The 19,064-nt window shown below is 37.1% G+C and overlaps 1 protein-coding gene across 3 annotated transcripts in view; it reads left to right on the top strand.

Annotated features, from left to right (window-relative positions):
* NRIP1 (nuclear receptor interacting protein 1) overlaps window positions 1-19,064 on the top strand; it is an 80,720-nt gene that overhangs the window by 18,648 nt on the left and 43,008 nt on the right. The window contains exon 2 of one of the 3 annotated variants that reach the window (XR_014492397.1): window positions 4,831-5,078. The exons of the other annotated variants lie outside the window; for them this stretch is intronic. The gene's annotated coding sequence lies outside the window, so the exon portion shown is untranslated. Of the gene's footprint in view, window positions 1-4,830; window positions 5,079-19,064 lie in introns of those variants that run through there. 3 annotated transcript variants of the gene reach the window in all.

Below are 19,064 nucleotides of genomic sequence, written 5' to 3'. Positions count from 1 at the left end.
TTTGAGACATATTTTTAAGAACAATGAAGTAGCAGTCACAAACTGTCATTCTAGACAATTATCAGAAGGAAGCTTCTGCAGGTAGAGTTGAAGGGATAAATAAACAGCAGTGATATACTGTATCAGTGTTATGGAAATCTATTAAAATTCTTTCATAATTTACAAATGTATAACAACGGCAGAGTTGGTAGGAGGAAGAGTATATGTGATATGAAAATTGTTTGAATACTTAAGTAGCTGTGCAACTTGCAACCAGAATGACCAATCATCTAGCTATCCTGTCCATAAATGTAATTAAGCAAGACTTTTTCTCTCAGTAAAAATTAAAACCTCTTCCTAAGAAATTAATTTTGTTGGAAAACAAAATTTTAATAGTATAGAAGAAAAATATTTTTTGCTTATACTATTTCTCCTAATACAATTTATATATCACATTAACTAGTAAGTTAACGAATAAGAAGAATTTTTTTCTAATATAAAACCTGTAATATAAGATGATTTTCTTAATGTGGCATAGCACTTGAAGTATGGAAATAGGACTCCAGGTTCCAATTTATCCTTAGCGAGGGAAACTGACTGGGTGATTTTGGCAGTTATACTGTCTCTGTACAATATACCACCAAAAACTGTTGTAAGGTTAAGATAACAGAAAATCCCTATATAATTCAACTTGAACTCCTGGTCAAATGGCAGTTATGACTCAAAGAATGCTAGAGCTACTTCATAATTTTCCTTGCTTATTTTCTACTTGTAATTTATAACTAATTTCAAAGATTGAATAAGGAGAATTATACACAGTATTGTAAGCATAGTGACTATATTTATAAAATGAACAAAAATCCCTTTCCACCCCTTATGAGTGGTATGTGTCTGTCTCTCTATACGTATATTAATTAGTGTGTGTGAGCATGCATGCACATGTGCTTAGTATAAATTAAATCTCTTTTTAATAATACCTAAATTTAGGTGCCTGGAAAAGATTCCTTGGAATACCACGCGTAGCCAGGAAAACAATGAAATTGACTATCAAACAAATCAACCCAGAATTCTCACTTGAAGCACAAATGTTCAGGCTCAAATTATTTTACTTTGGACACATTATATAAATACCTATTTTTCGATTGCCATTAAAAAGGTGCACTAGATGGCATATAATCTGTGAATACATACACACTCATATTTTTAACTTAATGAGTTTGTGGTTGAGTCAGCCTAGTCTCCTTCCGGCATGGCCTGAAGACCCATTTATTTGAATTAGCTCAGACATGTCAAACACAAGGTCCGGGTTTCATGCGGCCCGCGAAGCCATCCTGGAAACAGAGAGGGAATGGCCCCCGCTGCCTTGGCCCTGGCCCAGAGACCCTCCTTCTGCCAGAGACCCTCAGATCTGTCCCACTCCTGCCCAGGCCCCCATAGGCACCCTTGATGCAAACGATGTAGAGCTGGCCATGCCCACCCAGTAGGCCGTAGGCACTCTAGCCACGCCCACCCAGTAGGCCACGTCCACCCAGTATGCCACGCCCACCCGGCCCCCTGAGGGCAACCACAATGCTGATGCGGCCCTCAATGAAATTGAGTTTGCCACCCCTGAATTAGCTGGTCTGGCCTGATGGGGGACGTTAGGGTTTTTTAAGGGGTTTTTTATATTGTTATTGTATTTTTTAACTGGGCACCTGTTTAATTCCCTTTTAATTTTTGTATTTGCTATTTATATATGCGCTGTTCACCGCCCTGAGTCCTTCGGGAGAAGGGCGGTATACAAATTTAATAAAAGTAAAGTAAAGTAAAAGTAAAGTAAAGTCTCATCTAATCCCTTAACTATTTGATACTTTAACTATTACCCTACACTGAACTTTAAATTGTATGAAAAGAAAAAGAAATCCTTAGTACATAACCTTTCAGAATGTATCTTTTAACTTTTGAAAGTCTCTTTTTTGCTTCCTGTTCATTAATTACTTATGTGTTTATACAATATTTTTTAAGCTTTCATTGAAAGTGAAAGTGCTTGTTTTCTTCTAGCAGATGAATTTGCAGATTTTGAATAAAATGCATTAGTATGCTGATGATATTCAGCCTGCAGGCTCAGAGTTAGAGCTTTTGTATGATTTCAGACAGGAGAACTGAGCATGAGAAAATGAACTGAAACTGAATTCAAGACACTTGATTGATTCCAGAAGCTGTATATCAGTATTTGGGATATATAATTGGGATATAATTCTGGATTGGTTTCAGTTTGGGAGTCTTCATGGATCCAGGAGCAATACTGGGTATATAAGTTCTTTAGCAGTACTTTTATAAACACAGTACTTGGTTATTAAAGATAAATCAAGACCTGGTATTTGTAAGCTATCCAAAGTCATGAAAGGAATGGTCAACATATAAAAGATTTTAAATAAAGAGCGAATATTTTTAAAATGTTAATATTCAGGCATTTTATCCCAAACACAGCAAAAAAAGTAATGCAAACCTATGAAATTAGCCTTTTTGAAGGGTTGTTTTTTTTTTTTTGCACTTGGGTCAAGCAGCAAGGTGCTTCCAGGTTGAAAGGATTAGCCAGGGAGATCACCATTGTTAACGACACGGTACTCCTAGGCAAATTTGGGATGACAACTCCAGATTGTTATTAGTTCAATCTGTTGAGTTTTATTGGATGATCAGTAAAACATGTTTGAAGTAATTATAAAGGGATGTTTCTCAAAATAACGCACTGTAAAATGCTATCAGTTTTATTAATATTAAAGCAAACATTTTAACATCATCTAACGTTATATGAGAGGCATCTATCTGATTAATGGTACCACCCTTCCTTATCCATTTCCCCATGTTAAAGAAAGCTGATTTTTTATGGGAATGCTTTAATTTCTGTTGCTAAGGTAGAAATTGGACTGAAAATAACTCTTTATCTACTTTGATTTTAAGTAGATGATGAAATAGGGTACCTATTTGAGATGATCCAACTAATATATCAAATCACTCTTGCTGTTTTCATCTTATCATTGTAACGGAATCCCCCCCCCCATTTCTGAAAAGAGCCATCATAGTATTATAGGCAGGGCTTTTTTTCTCATAGAATGCTCAGAACAGAATTCCGGCACCTTTTTTGGATGGAACCTTGTAGGGTAGGCAAGGCGGGTTGTATGACGTGTGGGTTCCGGCACCTTTTTCTTTTACAAAAAAAGCACTGATTATAGGGATGAAAATTAAAAAGCTGACTTTGAATAAACAAAATAGGGGAGCATATGTTCTTCATAAAGTAAAAGTATGCTTCAAAATGCTTTTAAACCATTACTTTGACAATTATTAGAGACATTAAAATTTTATAAAACTTACATTTATGGTTGATGAATCATTGGTAAGCTTCTTAATTTGGAATGGAATCAGCATATATTGAAATTGAAGATATTATATTAATTAGTTAATTGGATTGGCTAATTGATTAAAATTGGAAGCTTTCCTTGAATTATGAGTCCCAGCCAGTGAAGCAATTTTCCAATATCATACATAAGGTAATTCAGTCTTTTCCTTCAGTTTTATTCCTTGCAGAACTCCTCTATTTCACTTTTCTCACTTTATATAGGCATCTTAATTCATGCAAATCAGGTATTTTTTCTTTAAAAACTTAAGGCTTATGTGTGTCTCAGTAATGATTTCCTATTTGTTGATGTTGGGTATTGATAGCTACATTGACTGTTTCAGAATGACAAGCTATTATTTCCTGTATAAGCAATTCTCCAGTCAACTAGAACCAGTTCAGTGAACTGAAGTTTGTCCCAAGGCTCTTGAGGCAGTGTTCCATTTCCTGATGGGAAAGGCAGATTCATTCTGCTCCCTGTCATAAGAGGAGCAGCAGCTGGGAATACCCAAAATGGTTTTCCTTTAGTATACACAACTTCTACAGATCTAGGCTAGACACAAAGCATGAAGTACAGGATTACCAGTAGATCTCTTTTTTTTAATTGAAAAGTTTTACAATACATTTTAAGTATACTCCATCCCTCCCCCTCCCCCCCACATCCCCGCTCCCCCCCCCGACTTCCCAGAGCTGAAAGCAGGGTATTGCCTCTAACAAGCTTAAACTAAAATATGCTAACCCAACTAAGAATACACTTTAAATCCTATCGCACATTAACTCCCCTTATACATAGATAAATAATAGTACATCTTATAATTCTAATATTCATTCATATGCTAAATGAAATTTTTTAGTCCCATATTTACCGTATTCTGAATATATTCAATCCATCTTCTCCATTCCGAAATATATCTCTGTTGCGATTGTTCTTTCAGGTATGCTGAAATTTTTGCCATTTCTGCCAAGTTTGAAACTTTTAAAGTCCACTCTTCTATAGTAGGCAGTTCCTCCTTCTTCCAATATTGCGAAACCAAAAGTCTTGCTGCTGTTATTAAATTCAACATCAATGTAGTTTCTATAACCGTACAATCAGTAATAATACCCAATAAAAATAACTGTGGGGTAAACCTTATCTTTTTCTTAAATATCTTCTGCATATTCCACCAAATTTTAATCCAAAAAACTTTAACTTTTTTACAAGTCCACCACATATGATAATAGGTTGCCTCCTCACAACCATACCTCCAGCATTTAGGCTGATAATTTGGATACATACATGCTAATTTTTTAGGATCTAAATGCCACCTATAAAACATTTTATAAAAATTCTTCCTTAAATTTTGAGCCTGAGTAAATTTTACATTTCTGACCCAAATTTTTTCCGACCAGTAGATCTCTTTCCATCTCTCTCCTGTTTGTAGATATAAGCAGATACATGGAAAAGTTGTCTTAATTAATTACTTTTGTACCTTTCCCAGGTTTCACAACTTAAAACCCAAGAAAGCGCGCCTGACCTATGGAACCGTTTACCGGTTCAGCTCCGGATGGCTCCCGACCTTCGCTCCTTCCGACGCGAACTAAAAACCTATCTGTTTGAGCAATCCGGTCTGGTCTGACGGGTTTTGTTTTAATTATTGTTTTAATGTAACTTATCTTCTGCATTTGGGCATTAGGGTTTAATTTGTTTTCAATTTCTGTATTTGTGCATTTTGATATTTATGTCACTGTTCACTGCCCTGAGTCCTTGTGGAGAAGGGCGGTATACAAATCAAATCAAATCAAATAAATAAATAAATAAATAAATAAAGCTAATATAAGCTATAGATTTTTATAACATTTGGTAAATAGTATTTAACTGCAACTGCAATCAGATTAACTTCCTGCTGCATTGCAAGAAAATTCCCACCAAAAAGTCTTTTTTATTGTTTTTTTAAACTATAACTGTTAGTTTCAGCATAAGGCCAAGACGTGATTCTTTTTCCTTCTATATTTTATGCTTTCATTTACTAGACTTCCTAACTGGTTCTCATCCTTCTCATCAGTTGATATTAGAGCTAGATGTGGCATCCATTTTTTGTTAAAGGTAAAGGTTCCCCCGCTCATGCGTGCTAGTCGTTTCCAACTCTAGGGGCCGGTGCTCATCTCTGTTTCAAAGCCGAAGAGCCAGCGCTTGTCCAAGGACGTCTCTGTGGTCATGTGGCCAGCATGACTAGACGCTAAAGGTGCACGTAACGCTGTTACCTTCCCACCGTAGTGGTCCCTATTTTTCTACTTACATTTTTACATGCTTTCAAACTGCTAGGTTGGCAGAAGCTGGGACGATTAATGGGCACTCAGTCTGTTACGCGGCACTCGGGATTCGACCCGCCAAACTGCCGACCTTCTGATCGACAAGCTGGGCGTCCTAACCCACTTTTTTTTGTTTTGTTACAACTTGCCAAAAGAAAGGAGAGGTAAATCTCTCTGTTGGTTTCTGCCATTTTAAAAGAGTTTAATAGCTTTCCTTAAGTTTGAAAGTCGGGTATCCCTTTTAACCAAAAGCAAAGGGTTGTGTTTTTTTGCCCAGCATTGTCCAGACTAAGCTAAATCTTGAAGAAGATCAAAGAGCTCCTTTTACACATTTTTATAGCAACTTGCCAGACTCATCCTTGTAATGTTTACACTCCCATCTCATCTTCCCGAGTTCTAGAATATCTGGGTGTGGCTGTTCCTCAGGTGAAAGAATTTCACAGGTAGCTATGCTGCCACTATACATTCCCTTTTCCCAGGAATAAGTTTTGAAATTAACAGTTCCAATTCAATTTTTTTAACCAGTCACTAAGGCCACTTAGGCAATTTTAGAATGTGTGAAGTAGGATTGCAAACTGAACATGAATAATTAATCAAACCTACTTTTATTGAACCTTTTCATCTGACAGAATTAAGCCCATGTACAGGTAGTCCTTGACCTATGACCACAATTGAGCCCAAAATTTCTGTTGTTAAGTGAGACAGGTGTTAAGTGAGTTTTGCCCCATTTTACGACATTTCTTGCAGTTAAGTGAATCACTGCAAATGATAAGTTAGTACCACGGTTGTTAAGTGAATCTGGCTTCACCATTGATTTTGCTTGTCAGAAGGTCACAAAGATCACATGAGCTTAGGACATGGCAACAGTCATAAGTATGAGCCAGTTGCCAAGCATCTGAATTTTGATCACATGATCATGGGGATGCTACAGAGGTTGTAAGTGTGCAAAATAAGTCACTGTTTTCAGTGCCGTATATATATATATATATATATATATATATATATATATATATATATATATATATATATATATATATATATATATATATATATATATATATATATATATATATATATATATATATATATGTTTTCTGAGGCTTTTGCGGGTGTTTGTATGTGGATCTTTGGTCATTCGGGTTTTTCCCCGCGTAGAATTGAAGGTGTAGGAGCAACGTTTCGACGAAATCCCATCCGTCATCCTCAGGCTGGTGGCTTCAGCTTCCTTCTTCTGGGAGAAGCATGTGGTAGTGACTGTTCCTCTTTTTTAAACTGCCATATATATATAAAATAAAGGGAACAGAAAATAAGATCCTATTAAATACAGTACATTGTGTTGTTTAAGTGTTCCCTTTATTTTTTTTGAGCAGTGTGTGTGTGTGTGTGTGTATGTATATATATGGCATGGGTCCGGGTTACTTACGGGAGCATCTGCTGCCGGCATCAACTTCCCTTCGTCCAGTGCGCTCCTACAGAGAGGGCCTCCTAAGGTTGCCGTCGGTCAAAGAGTGTCGACTGGCAGCCCCCAGGGGGAGGGCGTTCTCTGTGGGCGCGCCAGACCTTTGGAACCGTTTACCGGTGGAGCTCCGGACGGCTCCCGACCTTCGCTCCTTCCGACGTGACCTAAAAACATATTTATTTGAACAAGCCGGCCTGGTCTGATGGGTTTAGGGGTATTTTAACGTTTTGTATTAATCTATTGAATTGGGCTATTGTATTTAATATTTCTTTTAATTTTTATATATTGTATTTTATTGTATTGCCCTGTACACCGCCCTGAGTCCTTCGGGAGAAGGGCGGTATAAAAATTAAATTATTATTATTATTATTATTATTATTATTATTATTATTATTATTATTATTATTATTATTATTATTTATCATAGCGAGCTAGAGTATTCTGTCTATACCAGACATGTCAAACTCGCAACGTCATGTGACATTGCACAACGTATCGGGACAGTTTTGCCATTGCCGCCAATGAGGTGGGCGCAGCTTCCGAATGATGCATCTGGCCCGCGGGCTGGCAGTTTGACACCCTGGTCTATACTCTTCTCTCTCTTTTTCTCCCTTTCTCCCTTGTCTGGCAAAAGCTGCTTTATTGATAGCCTCTTCTCTATGTTGAAGCAGAAACTATGAATGTAGAATAGCGGTCCCCAATCTTTCCGGCTCTGTGAACTGGCAGTGGCAGCAGGAGAGGGGGGGTTTTCACATGTGCACCTACTGCTTGTGCACTCACTTGCCACTTGCATGGCCCCAGTTTCCAATGGGCTGCAGCCCATTACCAAGTCACAGACTGGGGGGCTGGAGAACCCTGATCTAGAGGAACCAGAATTTATGGACTTTTTCCACTTGGAGAATGAAACCTCATCTAGAGTTAATATGGGAGCCAACAACGAGACTGACATTTCTGGGATTCAGTCTCATTCAATTACTCACAACTTCAGCATACAGATTAAGAATATGAAATTTATACGCTGTTCAACTCAGTATGAAGATGTATTTTCAGTATGCAGATGGTGACTTACTGTCAACCAATAAATAACTTCTCTAATAATGAAGTTTCATTTAGATGTTAAACCATAATGGGAAGAAAACCAACATCCATGGCACTCCATAAAAAAGCTGTCAATGGCTTGAGAATTTATTCATTGCCAAGTAAAACTGCCCACTCAAGAAAAAATACTACTACAGAATACAAGCCCCAAATTTCAAGGCATCTTACACTGTCTACAGTTTTAAACCCTGTTAGTAAGGGGGGGGGCATCTCTCTCTCTAAGCTTCAAGAAAAGATAATCCACAAGATTGATTTATGCCGTTCCTGTCTTATATGCAGTTCTGAAACTCTCTAGAATGGAGTAACACAATCTGCTTCATCCATAAAATCATGTTACAGTAATCCCTGCACACTTCCTCACAGTTCATACAATCAATTCCTAGATAATATTCACAAGACACTGCCCCAGTCCTAAGATGTAGCTTAGCATGAAAATAATTGAATTAGCATATGGAAATAACAGCATTTTGGAATATAGTGTGAAGGCTTTGGGGAAATAATGGCAAACATTCCAAAAATACGGTAAGTTATTTTTTAAGAGTACTTTTTTTGCTTGATTCTCCTTCCCTCCAAAATGAAAATAGAAAAAAAGATTGAGCTAATATTGTATGTTTAAATAATACTTGCTAAAGAATATATATACCAATCAAATCGAGAAATACATAAATGAATGAATAAATGTCCTTGCCTCAGGCAAATTTCAATTTTAAGAAGCCCATGAAAATGGCAAATCATTAAGGATAAAAGTACATAAGTTATAACACTTTATAATTCTATGCACTATGCACTTTTTGTAGCAAGCTTTTTTTAACAATAGAAAAAGTTAGCAAACAGAAAAAATGATTATTTCCAATAAAATATTTGTATAAACAAAACAACTGATGTTATTACAATGCTAATGTCAGCTACAAAATCACAAACAACTAATTTTGCATATTACCATTACCAGAACTAGTCAGCCAAATCAACAATAATTTCCAGACTGCTTATTTGTTGATGAAGGCATTTTTCCTGTAAGGTTACCTACAAAAGTTTAGGTATCCTTAGTGAAATTGTATGTAAATAAATTCACAAGTGAACATACAGTAATGCAACTATTTATAGATTTAAATGCATGACTGCAATTTGTATGAAGTTGATTACATATCTGAAATCAGTAAATATGGCGGGGCAGAATTCTAAGCACTCTTCCAGTTGATTCAGTAGTTTTTTAAATTGCACAATAAAGTTGTTAATAAGGCAAAAGAATGTATTGAGTCATTAGGCTTATATAGTCATGAAGAAAATTCCACATGTGAACAAACATTCTGAGCCTTCTAACCATTCACACTACGATAGATACCTAATATCAACAATCATGGGTTCATTTAAGCAAAGCCTGAGCATTTGAAAATGAAGGTAATTAATTCACTCTTACAAAGCAGAAAATTATAAAAAATCTAAATTTCATCTTTTAAAAAAATTAAGAAATAAAAGTTACATACAGTGGTTGAGTCAAGGCAAGTTTTGGAAGATTTTTTTAAAAAAAGGTCTGCCAGAATAGTGCAAAACAAAACATTGCAACACCCTCTTGAAAGTTTAGCTTACAATGATGTAATTGCCCACAATATAGTAAACAATGATGATATATATGCATGTGAGAGTTGTCAGAAGGAAATGTTTTGATTCATTACAAATGTAATTATCTAAAGCATTTAAAAGAAACTCTGATGACCCTGAAATATTTTGGAATGTACTGCTTTGCAATAACAAAACAAAAATTGAATTGCTTGGCCACCACCACAGAATAAATATTGGGGTGGGGGAAGGAATAACATTTGAAAAAAGAACACCTTGCCAATCATTATGCATAAGGATCTCTTTTTTATTTTTGGGGTTATGTGGCAATCATTGTATTAACACATGCAATATTCTCTAAGTGGGTTGAAGAGCAAATTAAACAAAATCTATCCTATCTGCTAGTGTCTCATAGTCAGTAAAGAAATTGAAAATAAAAAGGGGTTGGATATAGCATCAAGATAACAATCCAAAATATTGTTCCAACTCATCTACTCAGTATTTACAATCAAGATGAAGATATTACAAAGGCATTTGTAGATTAGAATATTATTGCAAATCTGTAGAGATTTCAAATGTGCCGTGCATTCAAGAAAATCTAAGAAAAATTAGTAACTAGAAGTCTACTTCAAAAATGGGAAACATTTATAAGCTAGAATAGAAACATCTAAGTTAGTTACAGTAAACATTAGAAAGTTATTTAAAGAACAGTTCTAGGACAGCAAGAACAATTTCACTGCTACCAAGTTAAATTCTATTTCTAGTTCTAACTTAATTAGCTTCATACATAATTTATTCCATTTTCTAATGGAAAGTTTCCATGTAGATAGAAAAAGATCTCATATAAATTGATGTATATACATATACACTTATCCAGAAATGTGCAGAGTATGATAATGTATTGCATATTTCAAGGTGTGGAAAAGTCACCAGCAGTCACATGTTTCACCATATGTGGATGGTATATATGGAAGAATATGGATTATGGAAGCAAAATGTCATTCTATAGCTTTCTGAGAAATAATCAGGATACTAGTTTCTTAATTATTGCCTCCTTCGTGTGCAGATACTTAAACCAAAGCCTAAGCAAAAAAAATTGCATATGTAAAAACTCCTTTCAATCTTTACGGAATGAACAAAACTTTGTATGGAAGACCTATTATCACAATCTTATTTTAATTTTAGCACATTCAGTATATAAACCCTATATGCGGATAGTACTAAATTTAAAAACTGTAAAATATAGTATACAAATATACTATTAAGATTTTGCAACAGTACTGATATGCAAAACAATTATATTGTTCAATAAATTCTTACAGTACAAAATTAGAATTTCAATTAAAAAAATCAAGTTACTTTCAAACTGAGAAAGAATTTGCTCTGCTGTTTCAAAGCAAATGTTGCAAATTAGAAGAATATTAGCTGATGTCAAATTCATTTTAATAAAAATAATTTCAGAATCCTCTCATAATAAAAAAACTACTTTTGCTTTTCAAGTCTGAAATGAGAAATATACACAAGAATTTCTTCTAGACTATTACATACTGCGCCAATATTAATTAAAAAGAGTTCTGATTTAAAGTGGTTAATTTTCAAATAAACTTTGTATTATTATTTAAGTTTAAATTATGTATTTAACTTACAACATGTACTTGCAAATGCAAACTTAAAGGATGAGGTAAACATGATGAGGCATTGATTACTTAAAAGTTTACATTATTTGAAAAATGGACAGACCATTTGTGTCATTTCAAAAGTGCTATTTGGATATAATTACATTAACTTTATTGTTATTATTGGCCGTTCACATTATGTGGTTATTGTACATGCTTCTGTGCTTATTATGCCTGTTAATAGAGCAGAATGTGTTATGTTTAAAATAGAATGGGATTACTAGAACCTAGTTTAACTATGACAAAACAGCTTTATATAAACCACATGAGTTATGGACAAGAAGACTCATATCTGAGTCTTTATAAAATATAAAAATATTTTATATATTTATATGTGTACAGGATAAAATAAGCCATGAACATAGAGATGAACATAATTGTCAGCAGGAAGGCCAAAATGCCTGAAGGGAAGAATTATTTAAAGAGATGATATATAGAGAGTTATATATTAAAATGCTAGAAGTTTCTGAACTAAATAAGGGTGAAAGTACATAGTGATAGACCAGAAAATTGAAGGATTAGATAAATGCAGTGAATAAAGTAATTCACAGATAGAACTTTAGAAAAATAATAAGAAAGGGCATACTCAGAATGGTTACACTTTGAATGTTAAAGTCTAAAATCTAAAAAAGACTCGTCTGCAGAATCACAGAATATTAGCTACAAAAATAATTTACCATTTGAGTAGTTGTTATATCCCTGAAAGAAAAGCTAAGTATGATTTTAAATAGAAAATTAATCAGAGACACTGAGCTTATCAGCTGGAAAGCTGACAGCCTCAGTTTGAAACCCGAGCATTGCTTGACGGGGTCCACTTCCGTTACTTGCTCCAGCTCCTGCCCACCTAGCAGTTCTAAAGCAAATGCAATTAGATAAATGGTACCACTCTGATGGGACAATAACAGCGTGCTGTGTGCCTTGGCATATAGTCATGATGGTCACATGGAAAATGTTTTAGAACAAGGCTGGCTCCCTCGGCTAAGAAACGGAGATGAGCAACGCCCCTAAGAGTCAGAAATGACTGGACAGGAGAAACCTTTATCTTTACCAAAGAGAGGTCTATGAGAGAGAAAATAGAATAGCAATGAACAACTACTATTACTCTTTATGTGGATAGAATACGTTAAATAAATATATATCTAGTTTAAGAAAAAGTATGGCCTTTTTTGTCCTTTAACCCAATGGTACCCAACCTTTCTGGCTCTGCAGATGTGGTGACTGCATTGCTGCAGTGGGTGGGAGAGAAGGGGCGGTTTTGAATGCATGCACTGCTTGCGCAAATGCAGCTTTGTGCTCTTGTGTGCTTGCCTGCCACTTGTGTGGCCCGGTTCCCAATAGGCTGCGGCTTGGTACTGGGCTGCAGACAGGGAGTTTGAGACTCCTGCTATAACTCATTTGCTAGCAAAATGAAAGTAATATTGCTGTTGAAGAATATTACATTGCAGTGTAATGCTTAGGATGTTAAACTAAGTCTGGGAAGATCCAGTTCCTATTTAAACTCAACCGTGATAATGCACTGTACACTTTTGCAGGTAACTATTCTATTTTATAATGTTTTATGTGATAAAATTAGAGAAGAAATAGATGGAATAAATACATGAGTCTAGTAAATGAATTTATTTTAGTTCAGAGTATGAACTAACTATTATGCCATTTGATACTATACTTTTTGTCCCCTAAAATGTTGCTATATTTGTAATGGTATGTGGGAATGACCTTGGGAAACATACTGCCAATGGAACAGTCAGGAAGATACAGCATAGTTCACAGCTGGATAGTGTGTAGGGAAAAAGACTCAGAAGAGACCCTCCCTAATTTCCAGGTTATAAAGGAGACTGGGGCAGAATTGTATTTTCAGATTCTGCTAATGTGTTAATTCTAATGAAGTAGAATGAATTCATTTGGTCGTATTTCCTATCTGGTTCACCTAGAAAGGGGAACAATATCTATCCTATCTCAGGCATGAGTGACTGAGCGGAAAGCCTCCCCTATTCAGGAAAGGATATGATTGGTGCAAAACACCAAGTTGACCAAGGCTTTACAGCCATGTCTACTGCCTAGTCTTTATGGAGTTTTCCATGTTTCAGCATAATAGAATGTCACTGAAACTGGGAACTTAAAATTACCTCATTGCTCTGATATTTTTCAACCAAGGATTGTATTATATATGTAAACATTCCTTTAGTCAATGTATATATATGTTAACAGTACAAATAAGAAGGCATCGCCTAGTATATAAAGTAAAACCGCCTGACAGAAATACACGCGGGAACTTTGACAGCTGTCAAAGTTCCTCGCACCACGCAGGCGCCACCACTGACAGCTCGCGGCTGTCAAAAGCCGGACAAGTTATTCTATGTTTGCCTTGCTCTTAATAAACCTGTTGTTGAACTAGCCTGTCGTCCCGAGTGGTCCTTCGGCTACTTCACTGGCGACGAGGGTGGGATCGCTCCGGAGCTGAAGTCACGGCCGAGGAAGAGAGTTCCCGGCAAGAGCTGTCACGGAAGTTTTAACTTCCATCGGAGCAACCCAGGACCGGACGACATGGCAAACTTCGGCCGTGTGAGGGAGTTTGATACCCGCCATCCCGAGAGATGGCAATCACACCTCGGCCAAGTCGAGGGATTTCTCCTCGTCAGTAAAATCACTGACGACCGAGCAAAGGCCGCCGCTCTGCTGTACATCAGCGGGCCCCCGGTGTACGACGCAGCCGTCGGGCTGTTCAGCCCAGTGCCCATCACGGAAGTCTCCTACGCTGACCTGGTGGACCAGCTGAACAAGTACTACATGCCAGCGCGTTCAGAACTGTACTGGCGGGTGCAATTCGCACAAAAGAAACAACGGCAGGACGAGCCCGCCAACGAATTCATTGCCGGGGTCAGACACGCCGCGCGGAACTGCTCCTTCCCCGACCTGGAAGACCGCATCAGAGACCAGGTGGTGATCGGTCTGAGGGACGAGAAGCTACAGAAGAAACTGACGTCCAAACCCGACATGAACCTGGCAGAGCTGACCAGGGAAATCATGGCATATGAACACAGCCACAAGAAGAAGCCGACGAACACGACCCCAGAGACCCCCGCGACCGTCTACCAGGAAAGCGCAACCTTCAGCGACAGCGGAGAGTCAGTAGACTTCACCGATGGGGAAGCCCTACAGCGCAGGATGGAGCACCGGCAGCCGAGGAGGGGAAAAACGTCGGACCGCCGCGGATCCAGGAACCCACCACCCCTTCGCCGCTCAACCAGGAATCGAAGACCACCCACCTACCTAAAAGACTATCAGTGGGCAGGTTCAAACATCCAAGAAGGAAGAAACGAACCAGGGGAGGGGTAAGGGGTGTATTATATATGTAAACATTCCTTTAGTCAATGTATATATATGTTAACAGTACAAATAAGAAGGCATCGCCTAGTATATAAAGTAAAACCGCCTGACAGAAATACACGCGGGAACTTTGACAGCTGTCAAAGTTCCTCGCACCACGCAGGCGCCACCACTGACAGCTCGCGGCTGTCAAACGCCGGACTACGGAGAAGCCTGAGCTGTCAAAGCACCCACCGTACAGCGCAGGCGCAACCACTGACAGCTCGCGGCTGTCAAAACACCAAGACACGCGGAAGCCGGAGCTGTCAACAAAAGACGACGCGGATTGGTCCCTGCCTGACAGGGCGCCAAAATGAACACCGCTGATTGGTCCTCGCTACCAGCTGCCGGCTATAAAAGCCGGACAAGTTATTCTATGTTTGCCTTGCTCTTAATAAACCTGTTGTTGAACTAGCCTGTCGTCCCGAGTGGTCCTTCGGCTACTTCACTGGCGACGAGGATGGGATCGCTCCGGAGCTGAAGTCACGGCCGAGGAAGAGAGTTCCCGGCAAGAGCTGTCACGGAAGTTTTAACTTCCATCGGAGCAACCCAGGACCGGACGACATGGCAAACTTCGGCCGTGTGAGGGAGTTTGATACCCGCCATCCCGAGAGATGGCAATCACACCTCGGCATCCTATCTCAGGCATGAGTGACTGAGCGGAAAGCCTCCCCTATTCAGGAAAGGATATGATTGGTGCAAAACACCAAGTTGACCAAGGCTTTACAGCCATGTCTACTGCCTAGTCTTTATGGAGTTTTCCATGTTTCAGCATAATAGAATGTCACTGAAACTGGGAACTTAAAATTGCCTCATTGCTCTGATATTTTTCAACCAAGGATCACAAAAATTATGGAGTTGTAGCCTATTCTACATTGCTAGATACCAGCAACTTAGTAGAAAAAATGGCATAGAAGAATGTTAGGACAGACAGGCAGAAGACTACCCACATCCATATACACTGACTTAGCAGTCAAAAGATATGATGAAAACTCCTTAATTTCACAACATGTGGACTGACTTAACTATAATTTCAACTGGAAATCTGTGAGCATCCTAGACTCCAAGTCCAAAAATGCTAGAGAATTCCTGGAAGCCTGTAATCAGACAGATTGGCCATCAACAGGCACATAGAGATATACAATAACTACATGGAGAATAAAAGAGAATAAAAAGCCAGCAAGGTAATCCAAAGACAAAGACCTCCTCACCAGCAATCAACATACAGATGAGCAGTGATTAACATCACACCAACCATCAAGAAATAAGCAATACCCTAAACAAGGAACAACCACCTCAGACAAACAAGCTAACAGTAAACAACAACCTAATCAAGAAACCACCAAGACTACTTCCACCAACATTGACAGGGCAAGTCATTAGAATATTAAATGAGAGCAAACCCCACTCCATCTAGCACTGATGAAATTACCTAGTTTGGTAATGAAACATCCACAAGAAAACCACCTAGGATGTTCATTCCTGAGCTAGAAATATTCTCATCTACCTGCTCTGTTTACTGTTTTCTAAGCAGCTGCCAGTCCATGTGAGCCCATCCTTCTTTCTGATTTCATGGCAAAATTCTAATTATCACTTGGTTATTCTTTCAAGAAAAAAAAAGAGTGCAATGCATTTTTATACCAGGGTGTATGAACCTCAAGTCTTTGTTCTTAAGCCAGTCACTGAGAAAGAAAAGTTTGAATTTTGTGAGAAAGAAAGTTTAATTGTCTTTATTTAAAGAATATCATAAACTGAAAATACTTGAATTATAGAATGTTTTCCTTTAATGCGGAATTGAAGGTTAACCTATTAATTCATACCAGTAACCATAGTAAGAGCCACAAAAGTGCCATTTTTCTGAATAGTGGAGTCCTGATGGCACAGTGGTTAGAATGCAGTAGTGCAGGCAAACTGCCCACAGCCTGGAGTTCAATCCTGACAGGACTAAAAGTTAACTCACCCTTCCATCCTTCCGAGGTCGATAAAATGAGTACTCAGACAGTTGGAGACAATATGCTGACATTGTAAACCACCCAGCAAGTGATGTAAAGCACTATGGGGCAATATATAAATCTGAGTGCTATTGCTATAGCAGTTGTCTGAGAACGGAAGCATAATTCAACTAAGGCAATAGTGTTCTGTTAACGGGTTTTTCACAGACAAAGCTACCTAACGTAACTTGAATGTAGATGTTTAGGAAAAAAGGAGAAAAAACTCATTAAGTAGTGCAAAGCTATGGAAAAACATCTGGTTACAGTATTCCATGATTGATGCAATTGGTTTACTGGTCAACTGAACTAGACAATTTCTGGCTAACTGAATCACCAGTTTAAGAAATCTTGCTTGTTCCTTTGTAGATTTTCTCTGATATCAAATGCTGAAATTAAGCAAGTTCTTGCCATTACTGAAAACAGAATAATTGGTGGTTGTATAAGGCATTTCCTAGGATGCATGTCAGTGATCTGTGGGTTTGCTTAGCTTATTGTATATATTAAGGTTTTTAATTCACAAATTGATGCACTGCAAATTTATACATCTTGATCCCTTCTAATCAATTTCTTAAGACAGCTAGCCTTTGACCATAGTTAGTCTAATATAATTACTAGGAAACTGGAAATCAAATATGACTTCTTGCTTTTACTGCTCCCTGTATTATTTGTTCAAGTAGAGTTATAAGGGCTTTAATGTAAACTTAGAGGTTGATTCGACAACCAGGAATTGCTGCAGTGCAGTGGCATTTTAGTTGTGACCTCCTTTGCTGGTTATATCTCAATATACTCTTTGCGTAGTAGCTTTCCAAGGCTATAAGCTGTCTTGTCTATCCCAGCAAATCACTGCTATTCTTGCTAATCAGTTCAAATCTTCGCATTGCTCAGGTTGCACGTAAAAATATAATAGAAACAAAGGCTATTGTTCTTTATATATTACATTAGCAAACTAGGCAATGTATTTAAAAAGTTAAAATACATTTGGTTAATCAAAATCAAACCTTCCAATATAGGTGTTTTATTACTTTATTATTGGTAGAAGTTGTTTGATATAAAAAAATGAAGGTTTGATTTTATTATTTCCTATGTAAGACAATGGCTTGGCAAATTTTATAAACATCCTGTATGAGTAAATAGGTTAAGGGGACTACATAGTATTTAGACTAAAATGTAGTATTGTTAAGGAAAGAATGAAAAACTGAAAAGAACATGAACAAAATCCAATAAAGCATAAAAATAAATAAATCCAGATAATGCCCATATAACAAGCTTATTTGTAGAAAAACTGGCATTTTCCTGGTATTTTATCTGTAAATTTATGACAATATTTGTAATCATAAGGTTTCAATAATAAACATTTAGAGCATTTAACACATTTTTTAATGTAGTAGAGGCTCTTTTTAAAAAAGAATCTCTGTGAAAGATTAGCTCAGACTGATAAGTGAACGTCAAAAAAAAATAGTGTTTAATCCTTTTCATTTTAGCATATGTGAGAAGGCGAAATGAGAAGCCAACAATAAAATATAATTTGTAAAACAAAGTATTTTAAAAAGTATGTTTAATAAAAGATGGAAACTGAATCTTTCTTGAAATGGAGTTCCAAAAATATAGACCATTTATTTCTATGGCCTTTCTAAGCATATTTTGGGGGATTTTGTTTGCCATACTTCAAAAGTAGTCCAGAAATGAACGAGTTAGCATCCCTCTTATTTAAAGAGCCACTCTTTTTCAGGCTACAGTGAAACCTGAGAAAATAAGTCAAATGTATTAAAGAGTCAGATGTAAGCATGTGTATTTCCAGTAAGAACGGCAAGACATCTAAAGATCACACACATTTTTCTCAAAAACAGAGGCAGGCTTATCTGGGATAAGATTATTTTTTAATTCTACTTTTACGTAATAATTATGTCAAAGCTTATCAGGAGACTTTTCAGTAGTACCTTCAAACAAGTTGGAAACACAAGTATCTCTAAAGAATAGTAGTAAGTGTATTTTATATAAAACTCCTAGCCACAATGTTTGTATGACATACTTAGCGATAGTTAACCCAATACATTTAATCCCATTTTCTGGGTTCATAATATATTATGAGCTGCAAATTAGCTACATTGATTGGGCTTGTGCTACAGGATAAGCTAAAATTTAGTAGGCTAGTTTGTATTGACTATCATTGTAGTCTACATTGGAATAATCCCCCATTACGTAAGTAAGGCATGTATCACTATAGCCAGATCTGTATGTTCTAAGAATAAACATAGTCGCTGCTATTTTCAGTTGAG

Source organism: Vipera ursinii (assembly GCF_947247035.1).
Source record: "Vipera ursinii genome assembly, chromosome: 4".
Classification (NCBI taxonomy): Eukaryota; Metazoa; Chordata; class Lepidosauria; order Squamata; family Viperidae; genus Vipera; species Vipera ursinii.
The sequence above is the reverse complement of the archived record's forward strand: the minus strand, read 5'-3'. Positions and strand labels throughout refer to the sequence as shown.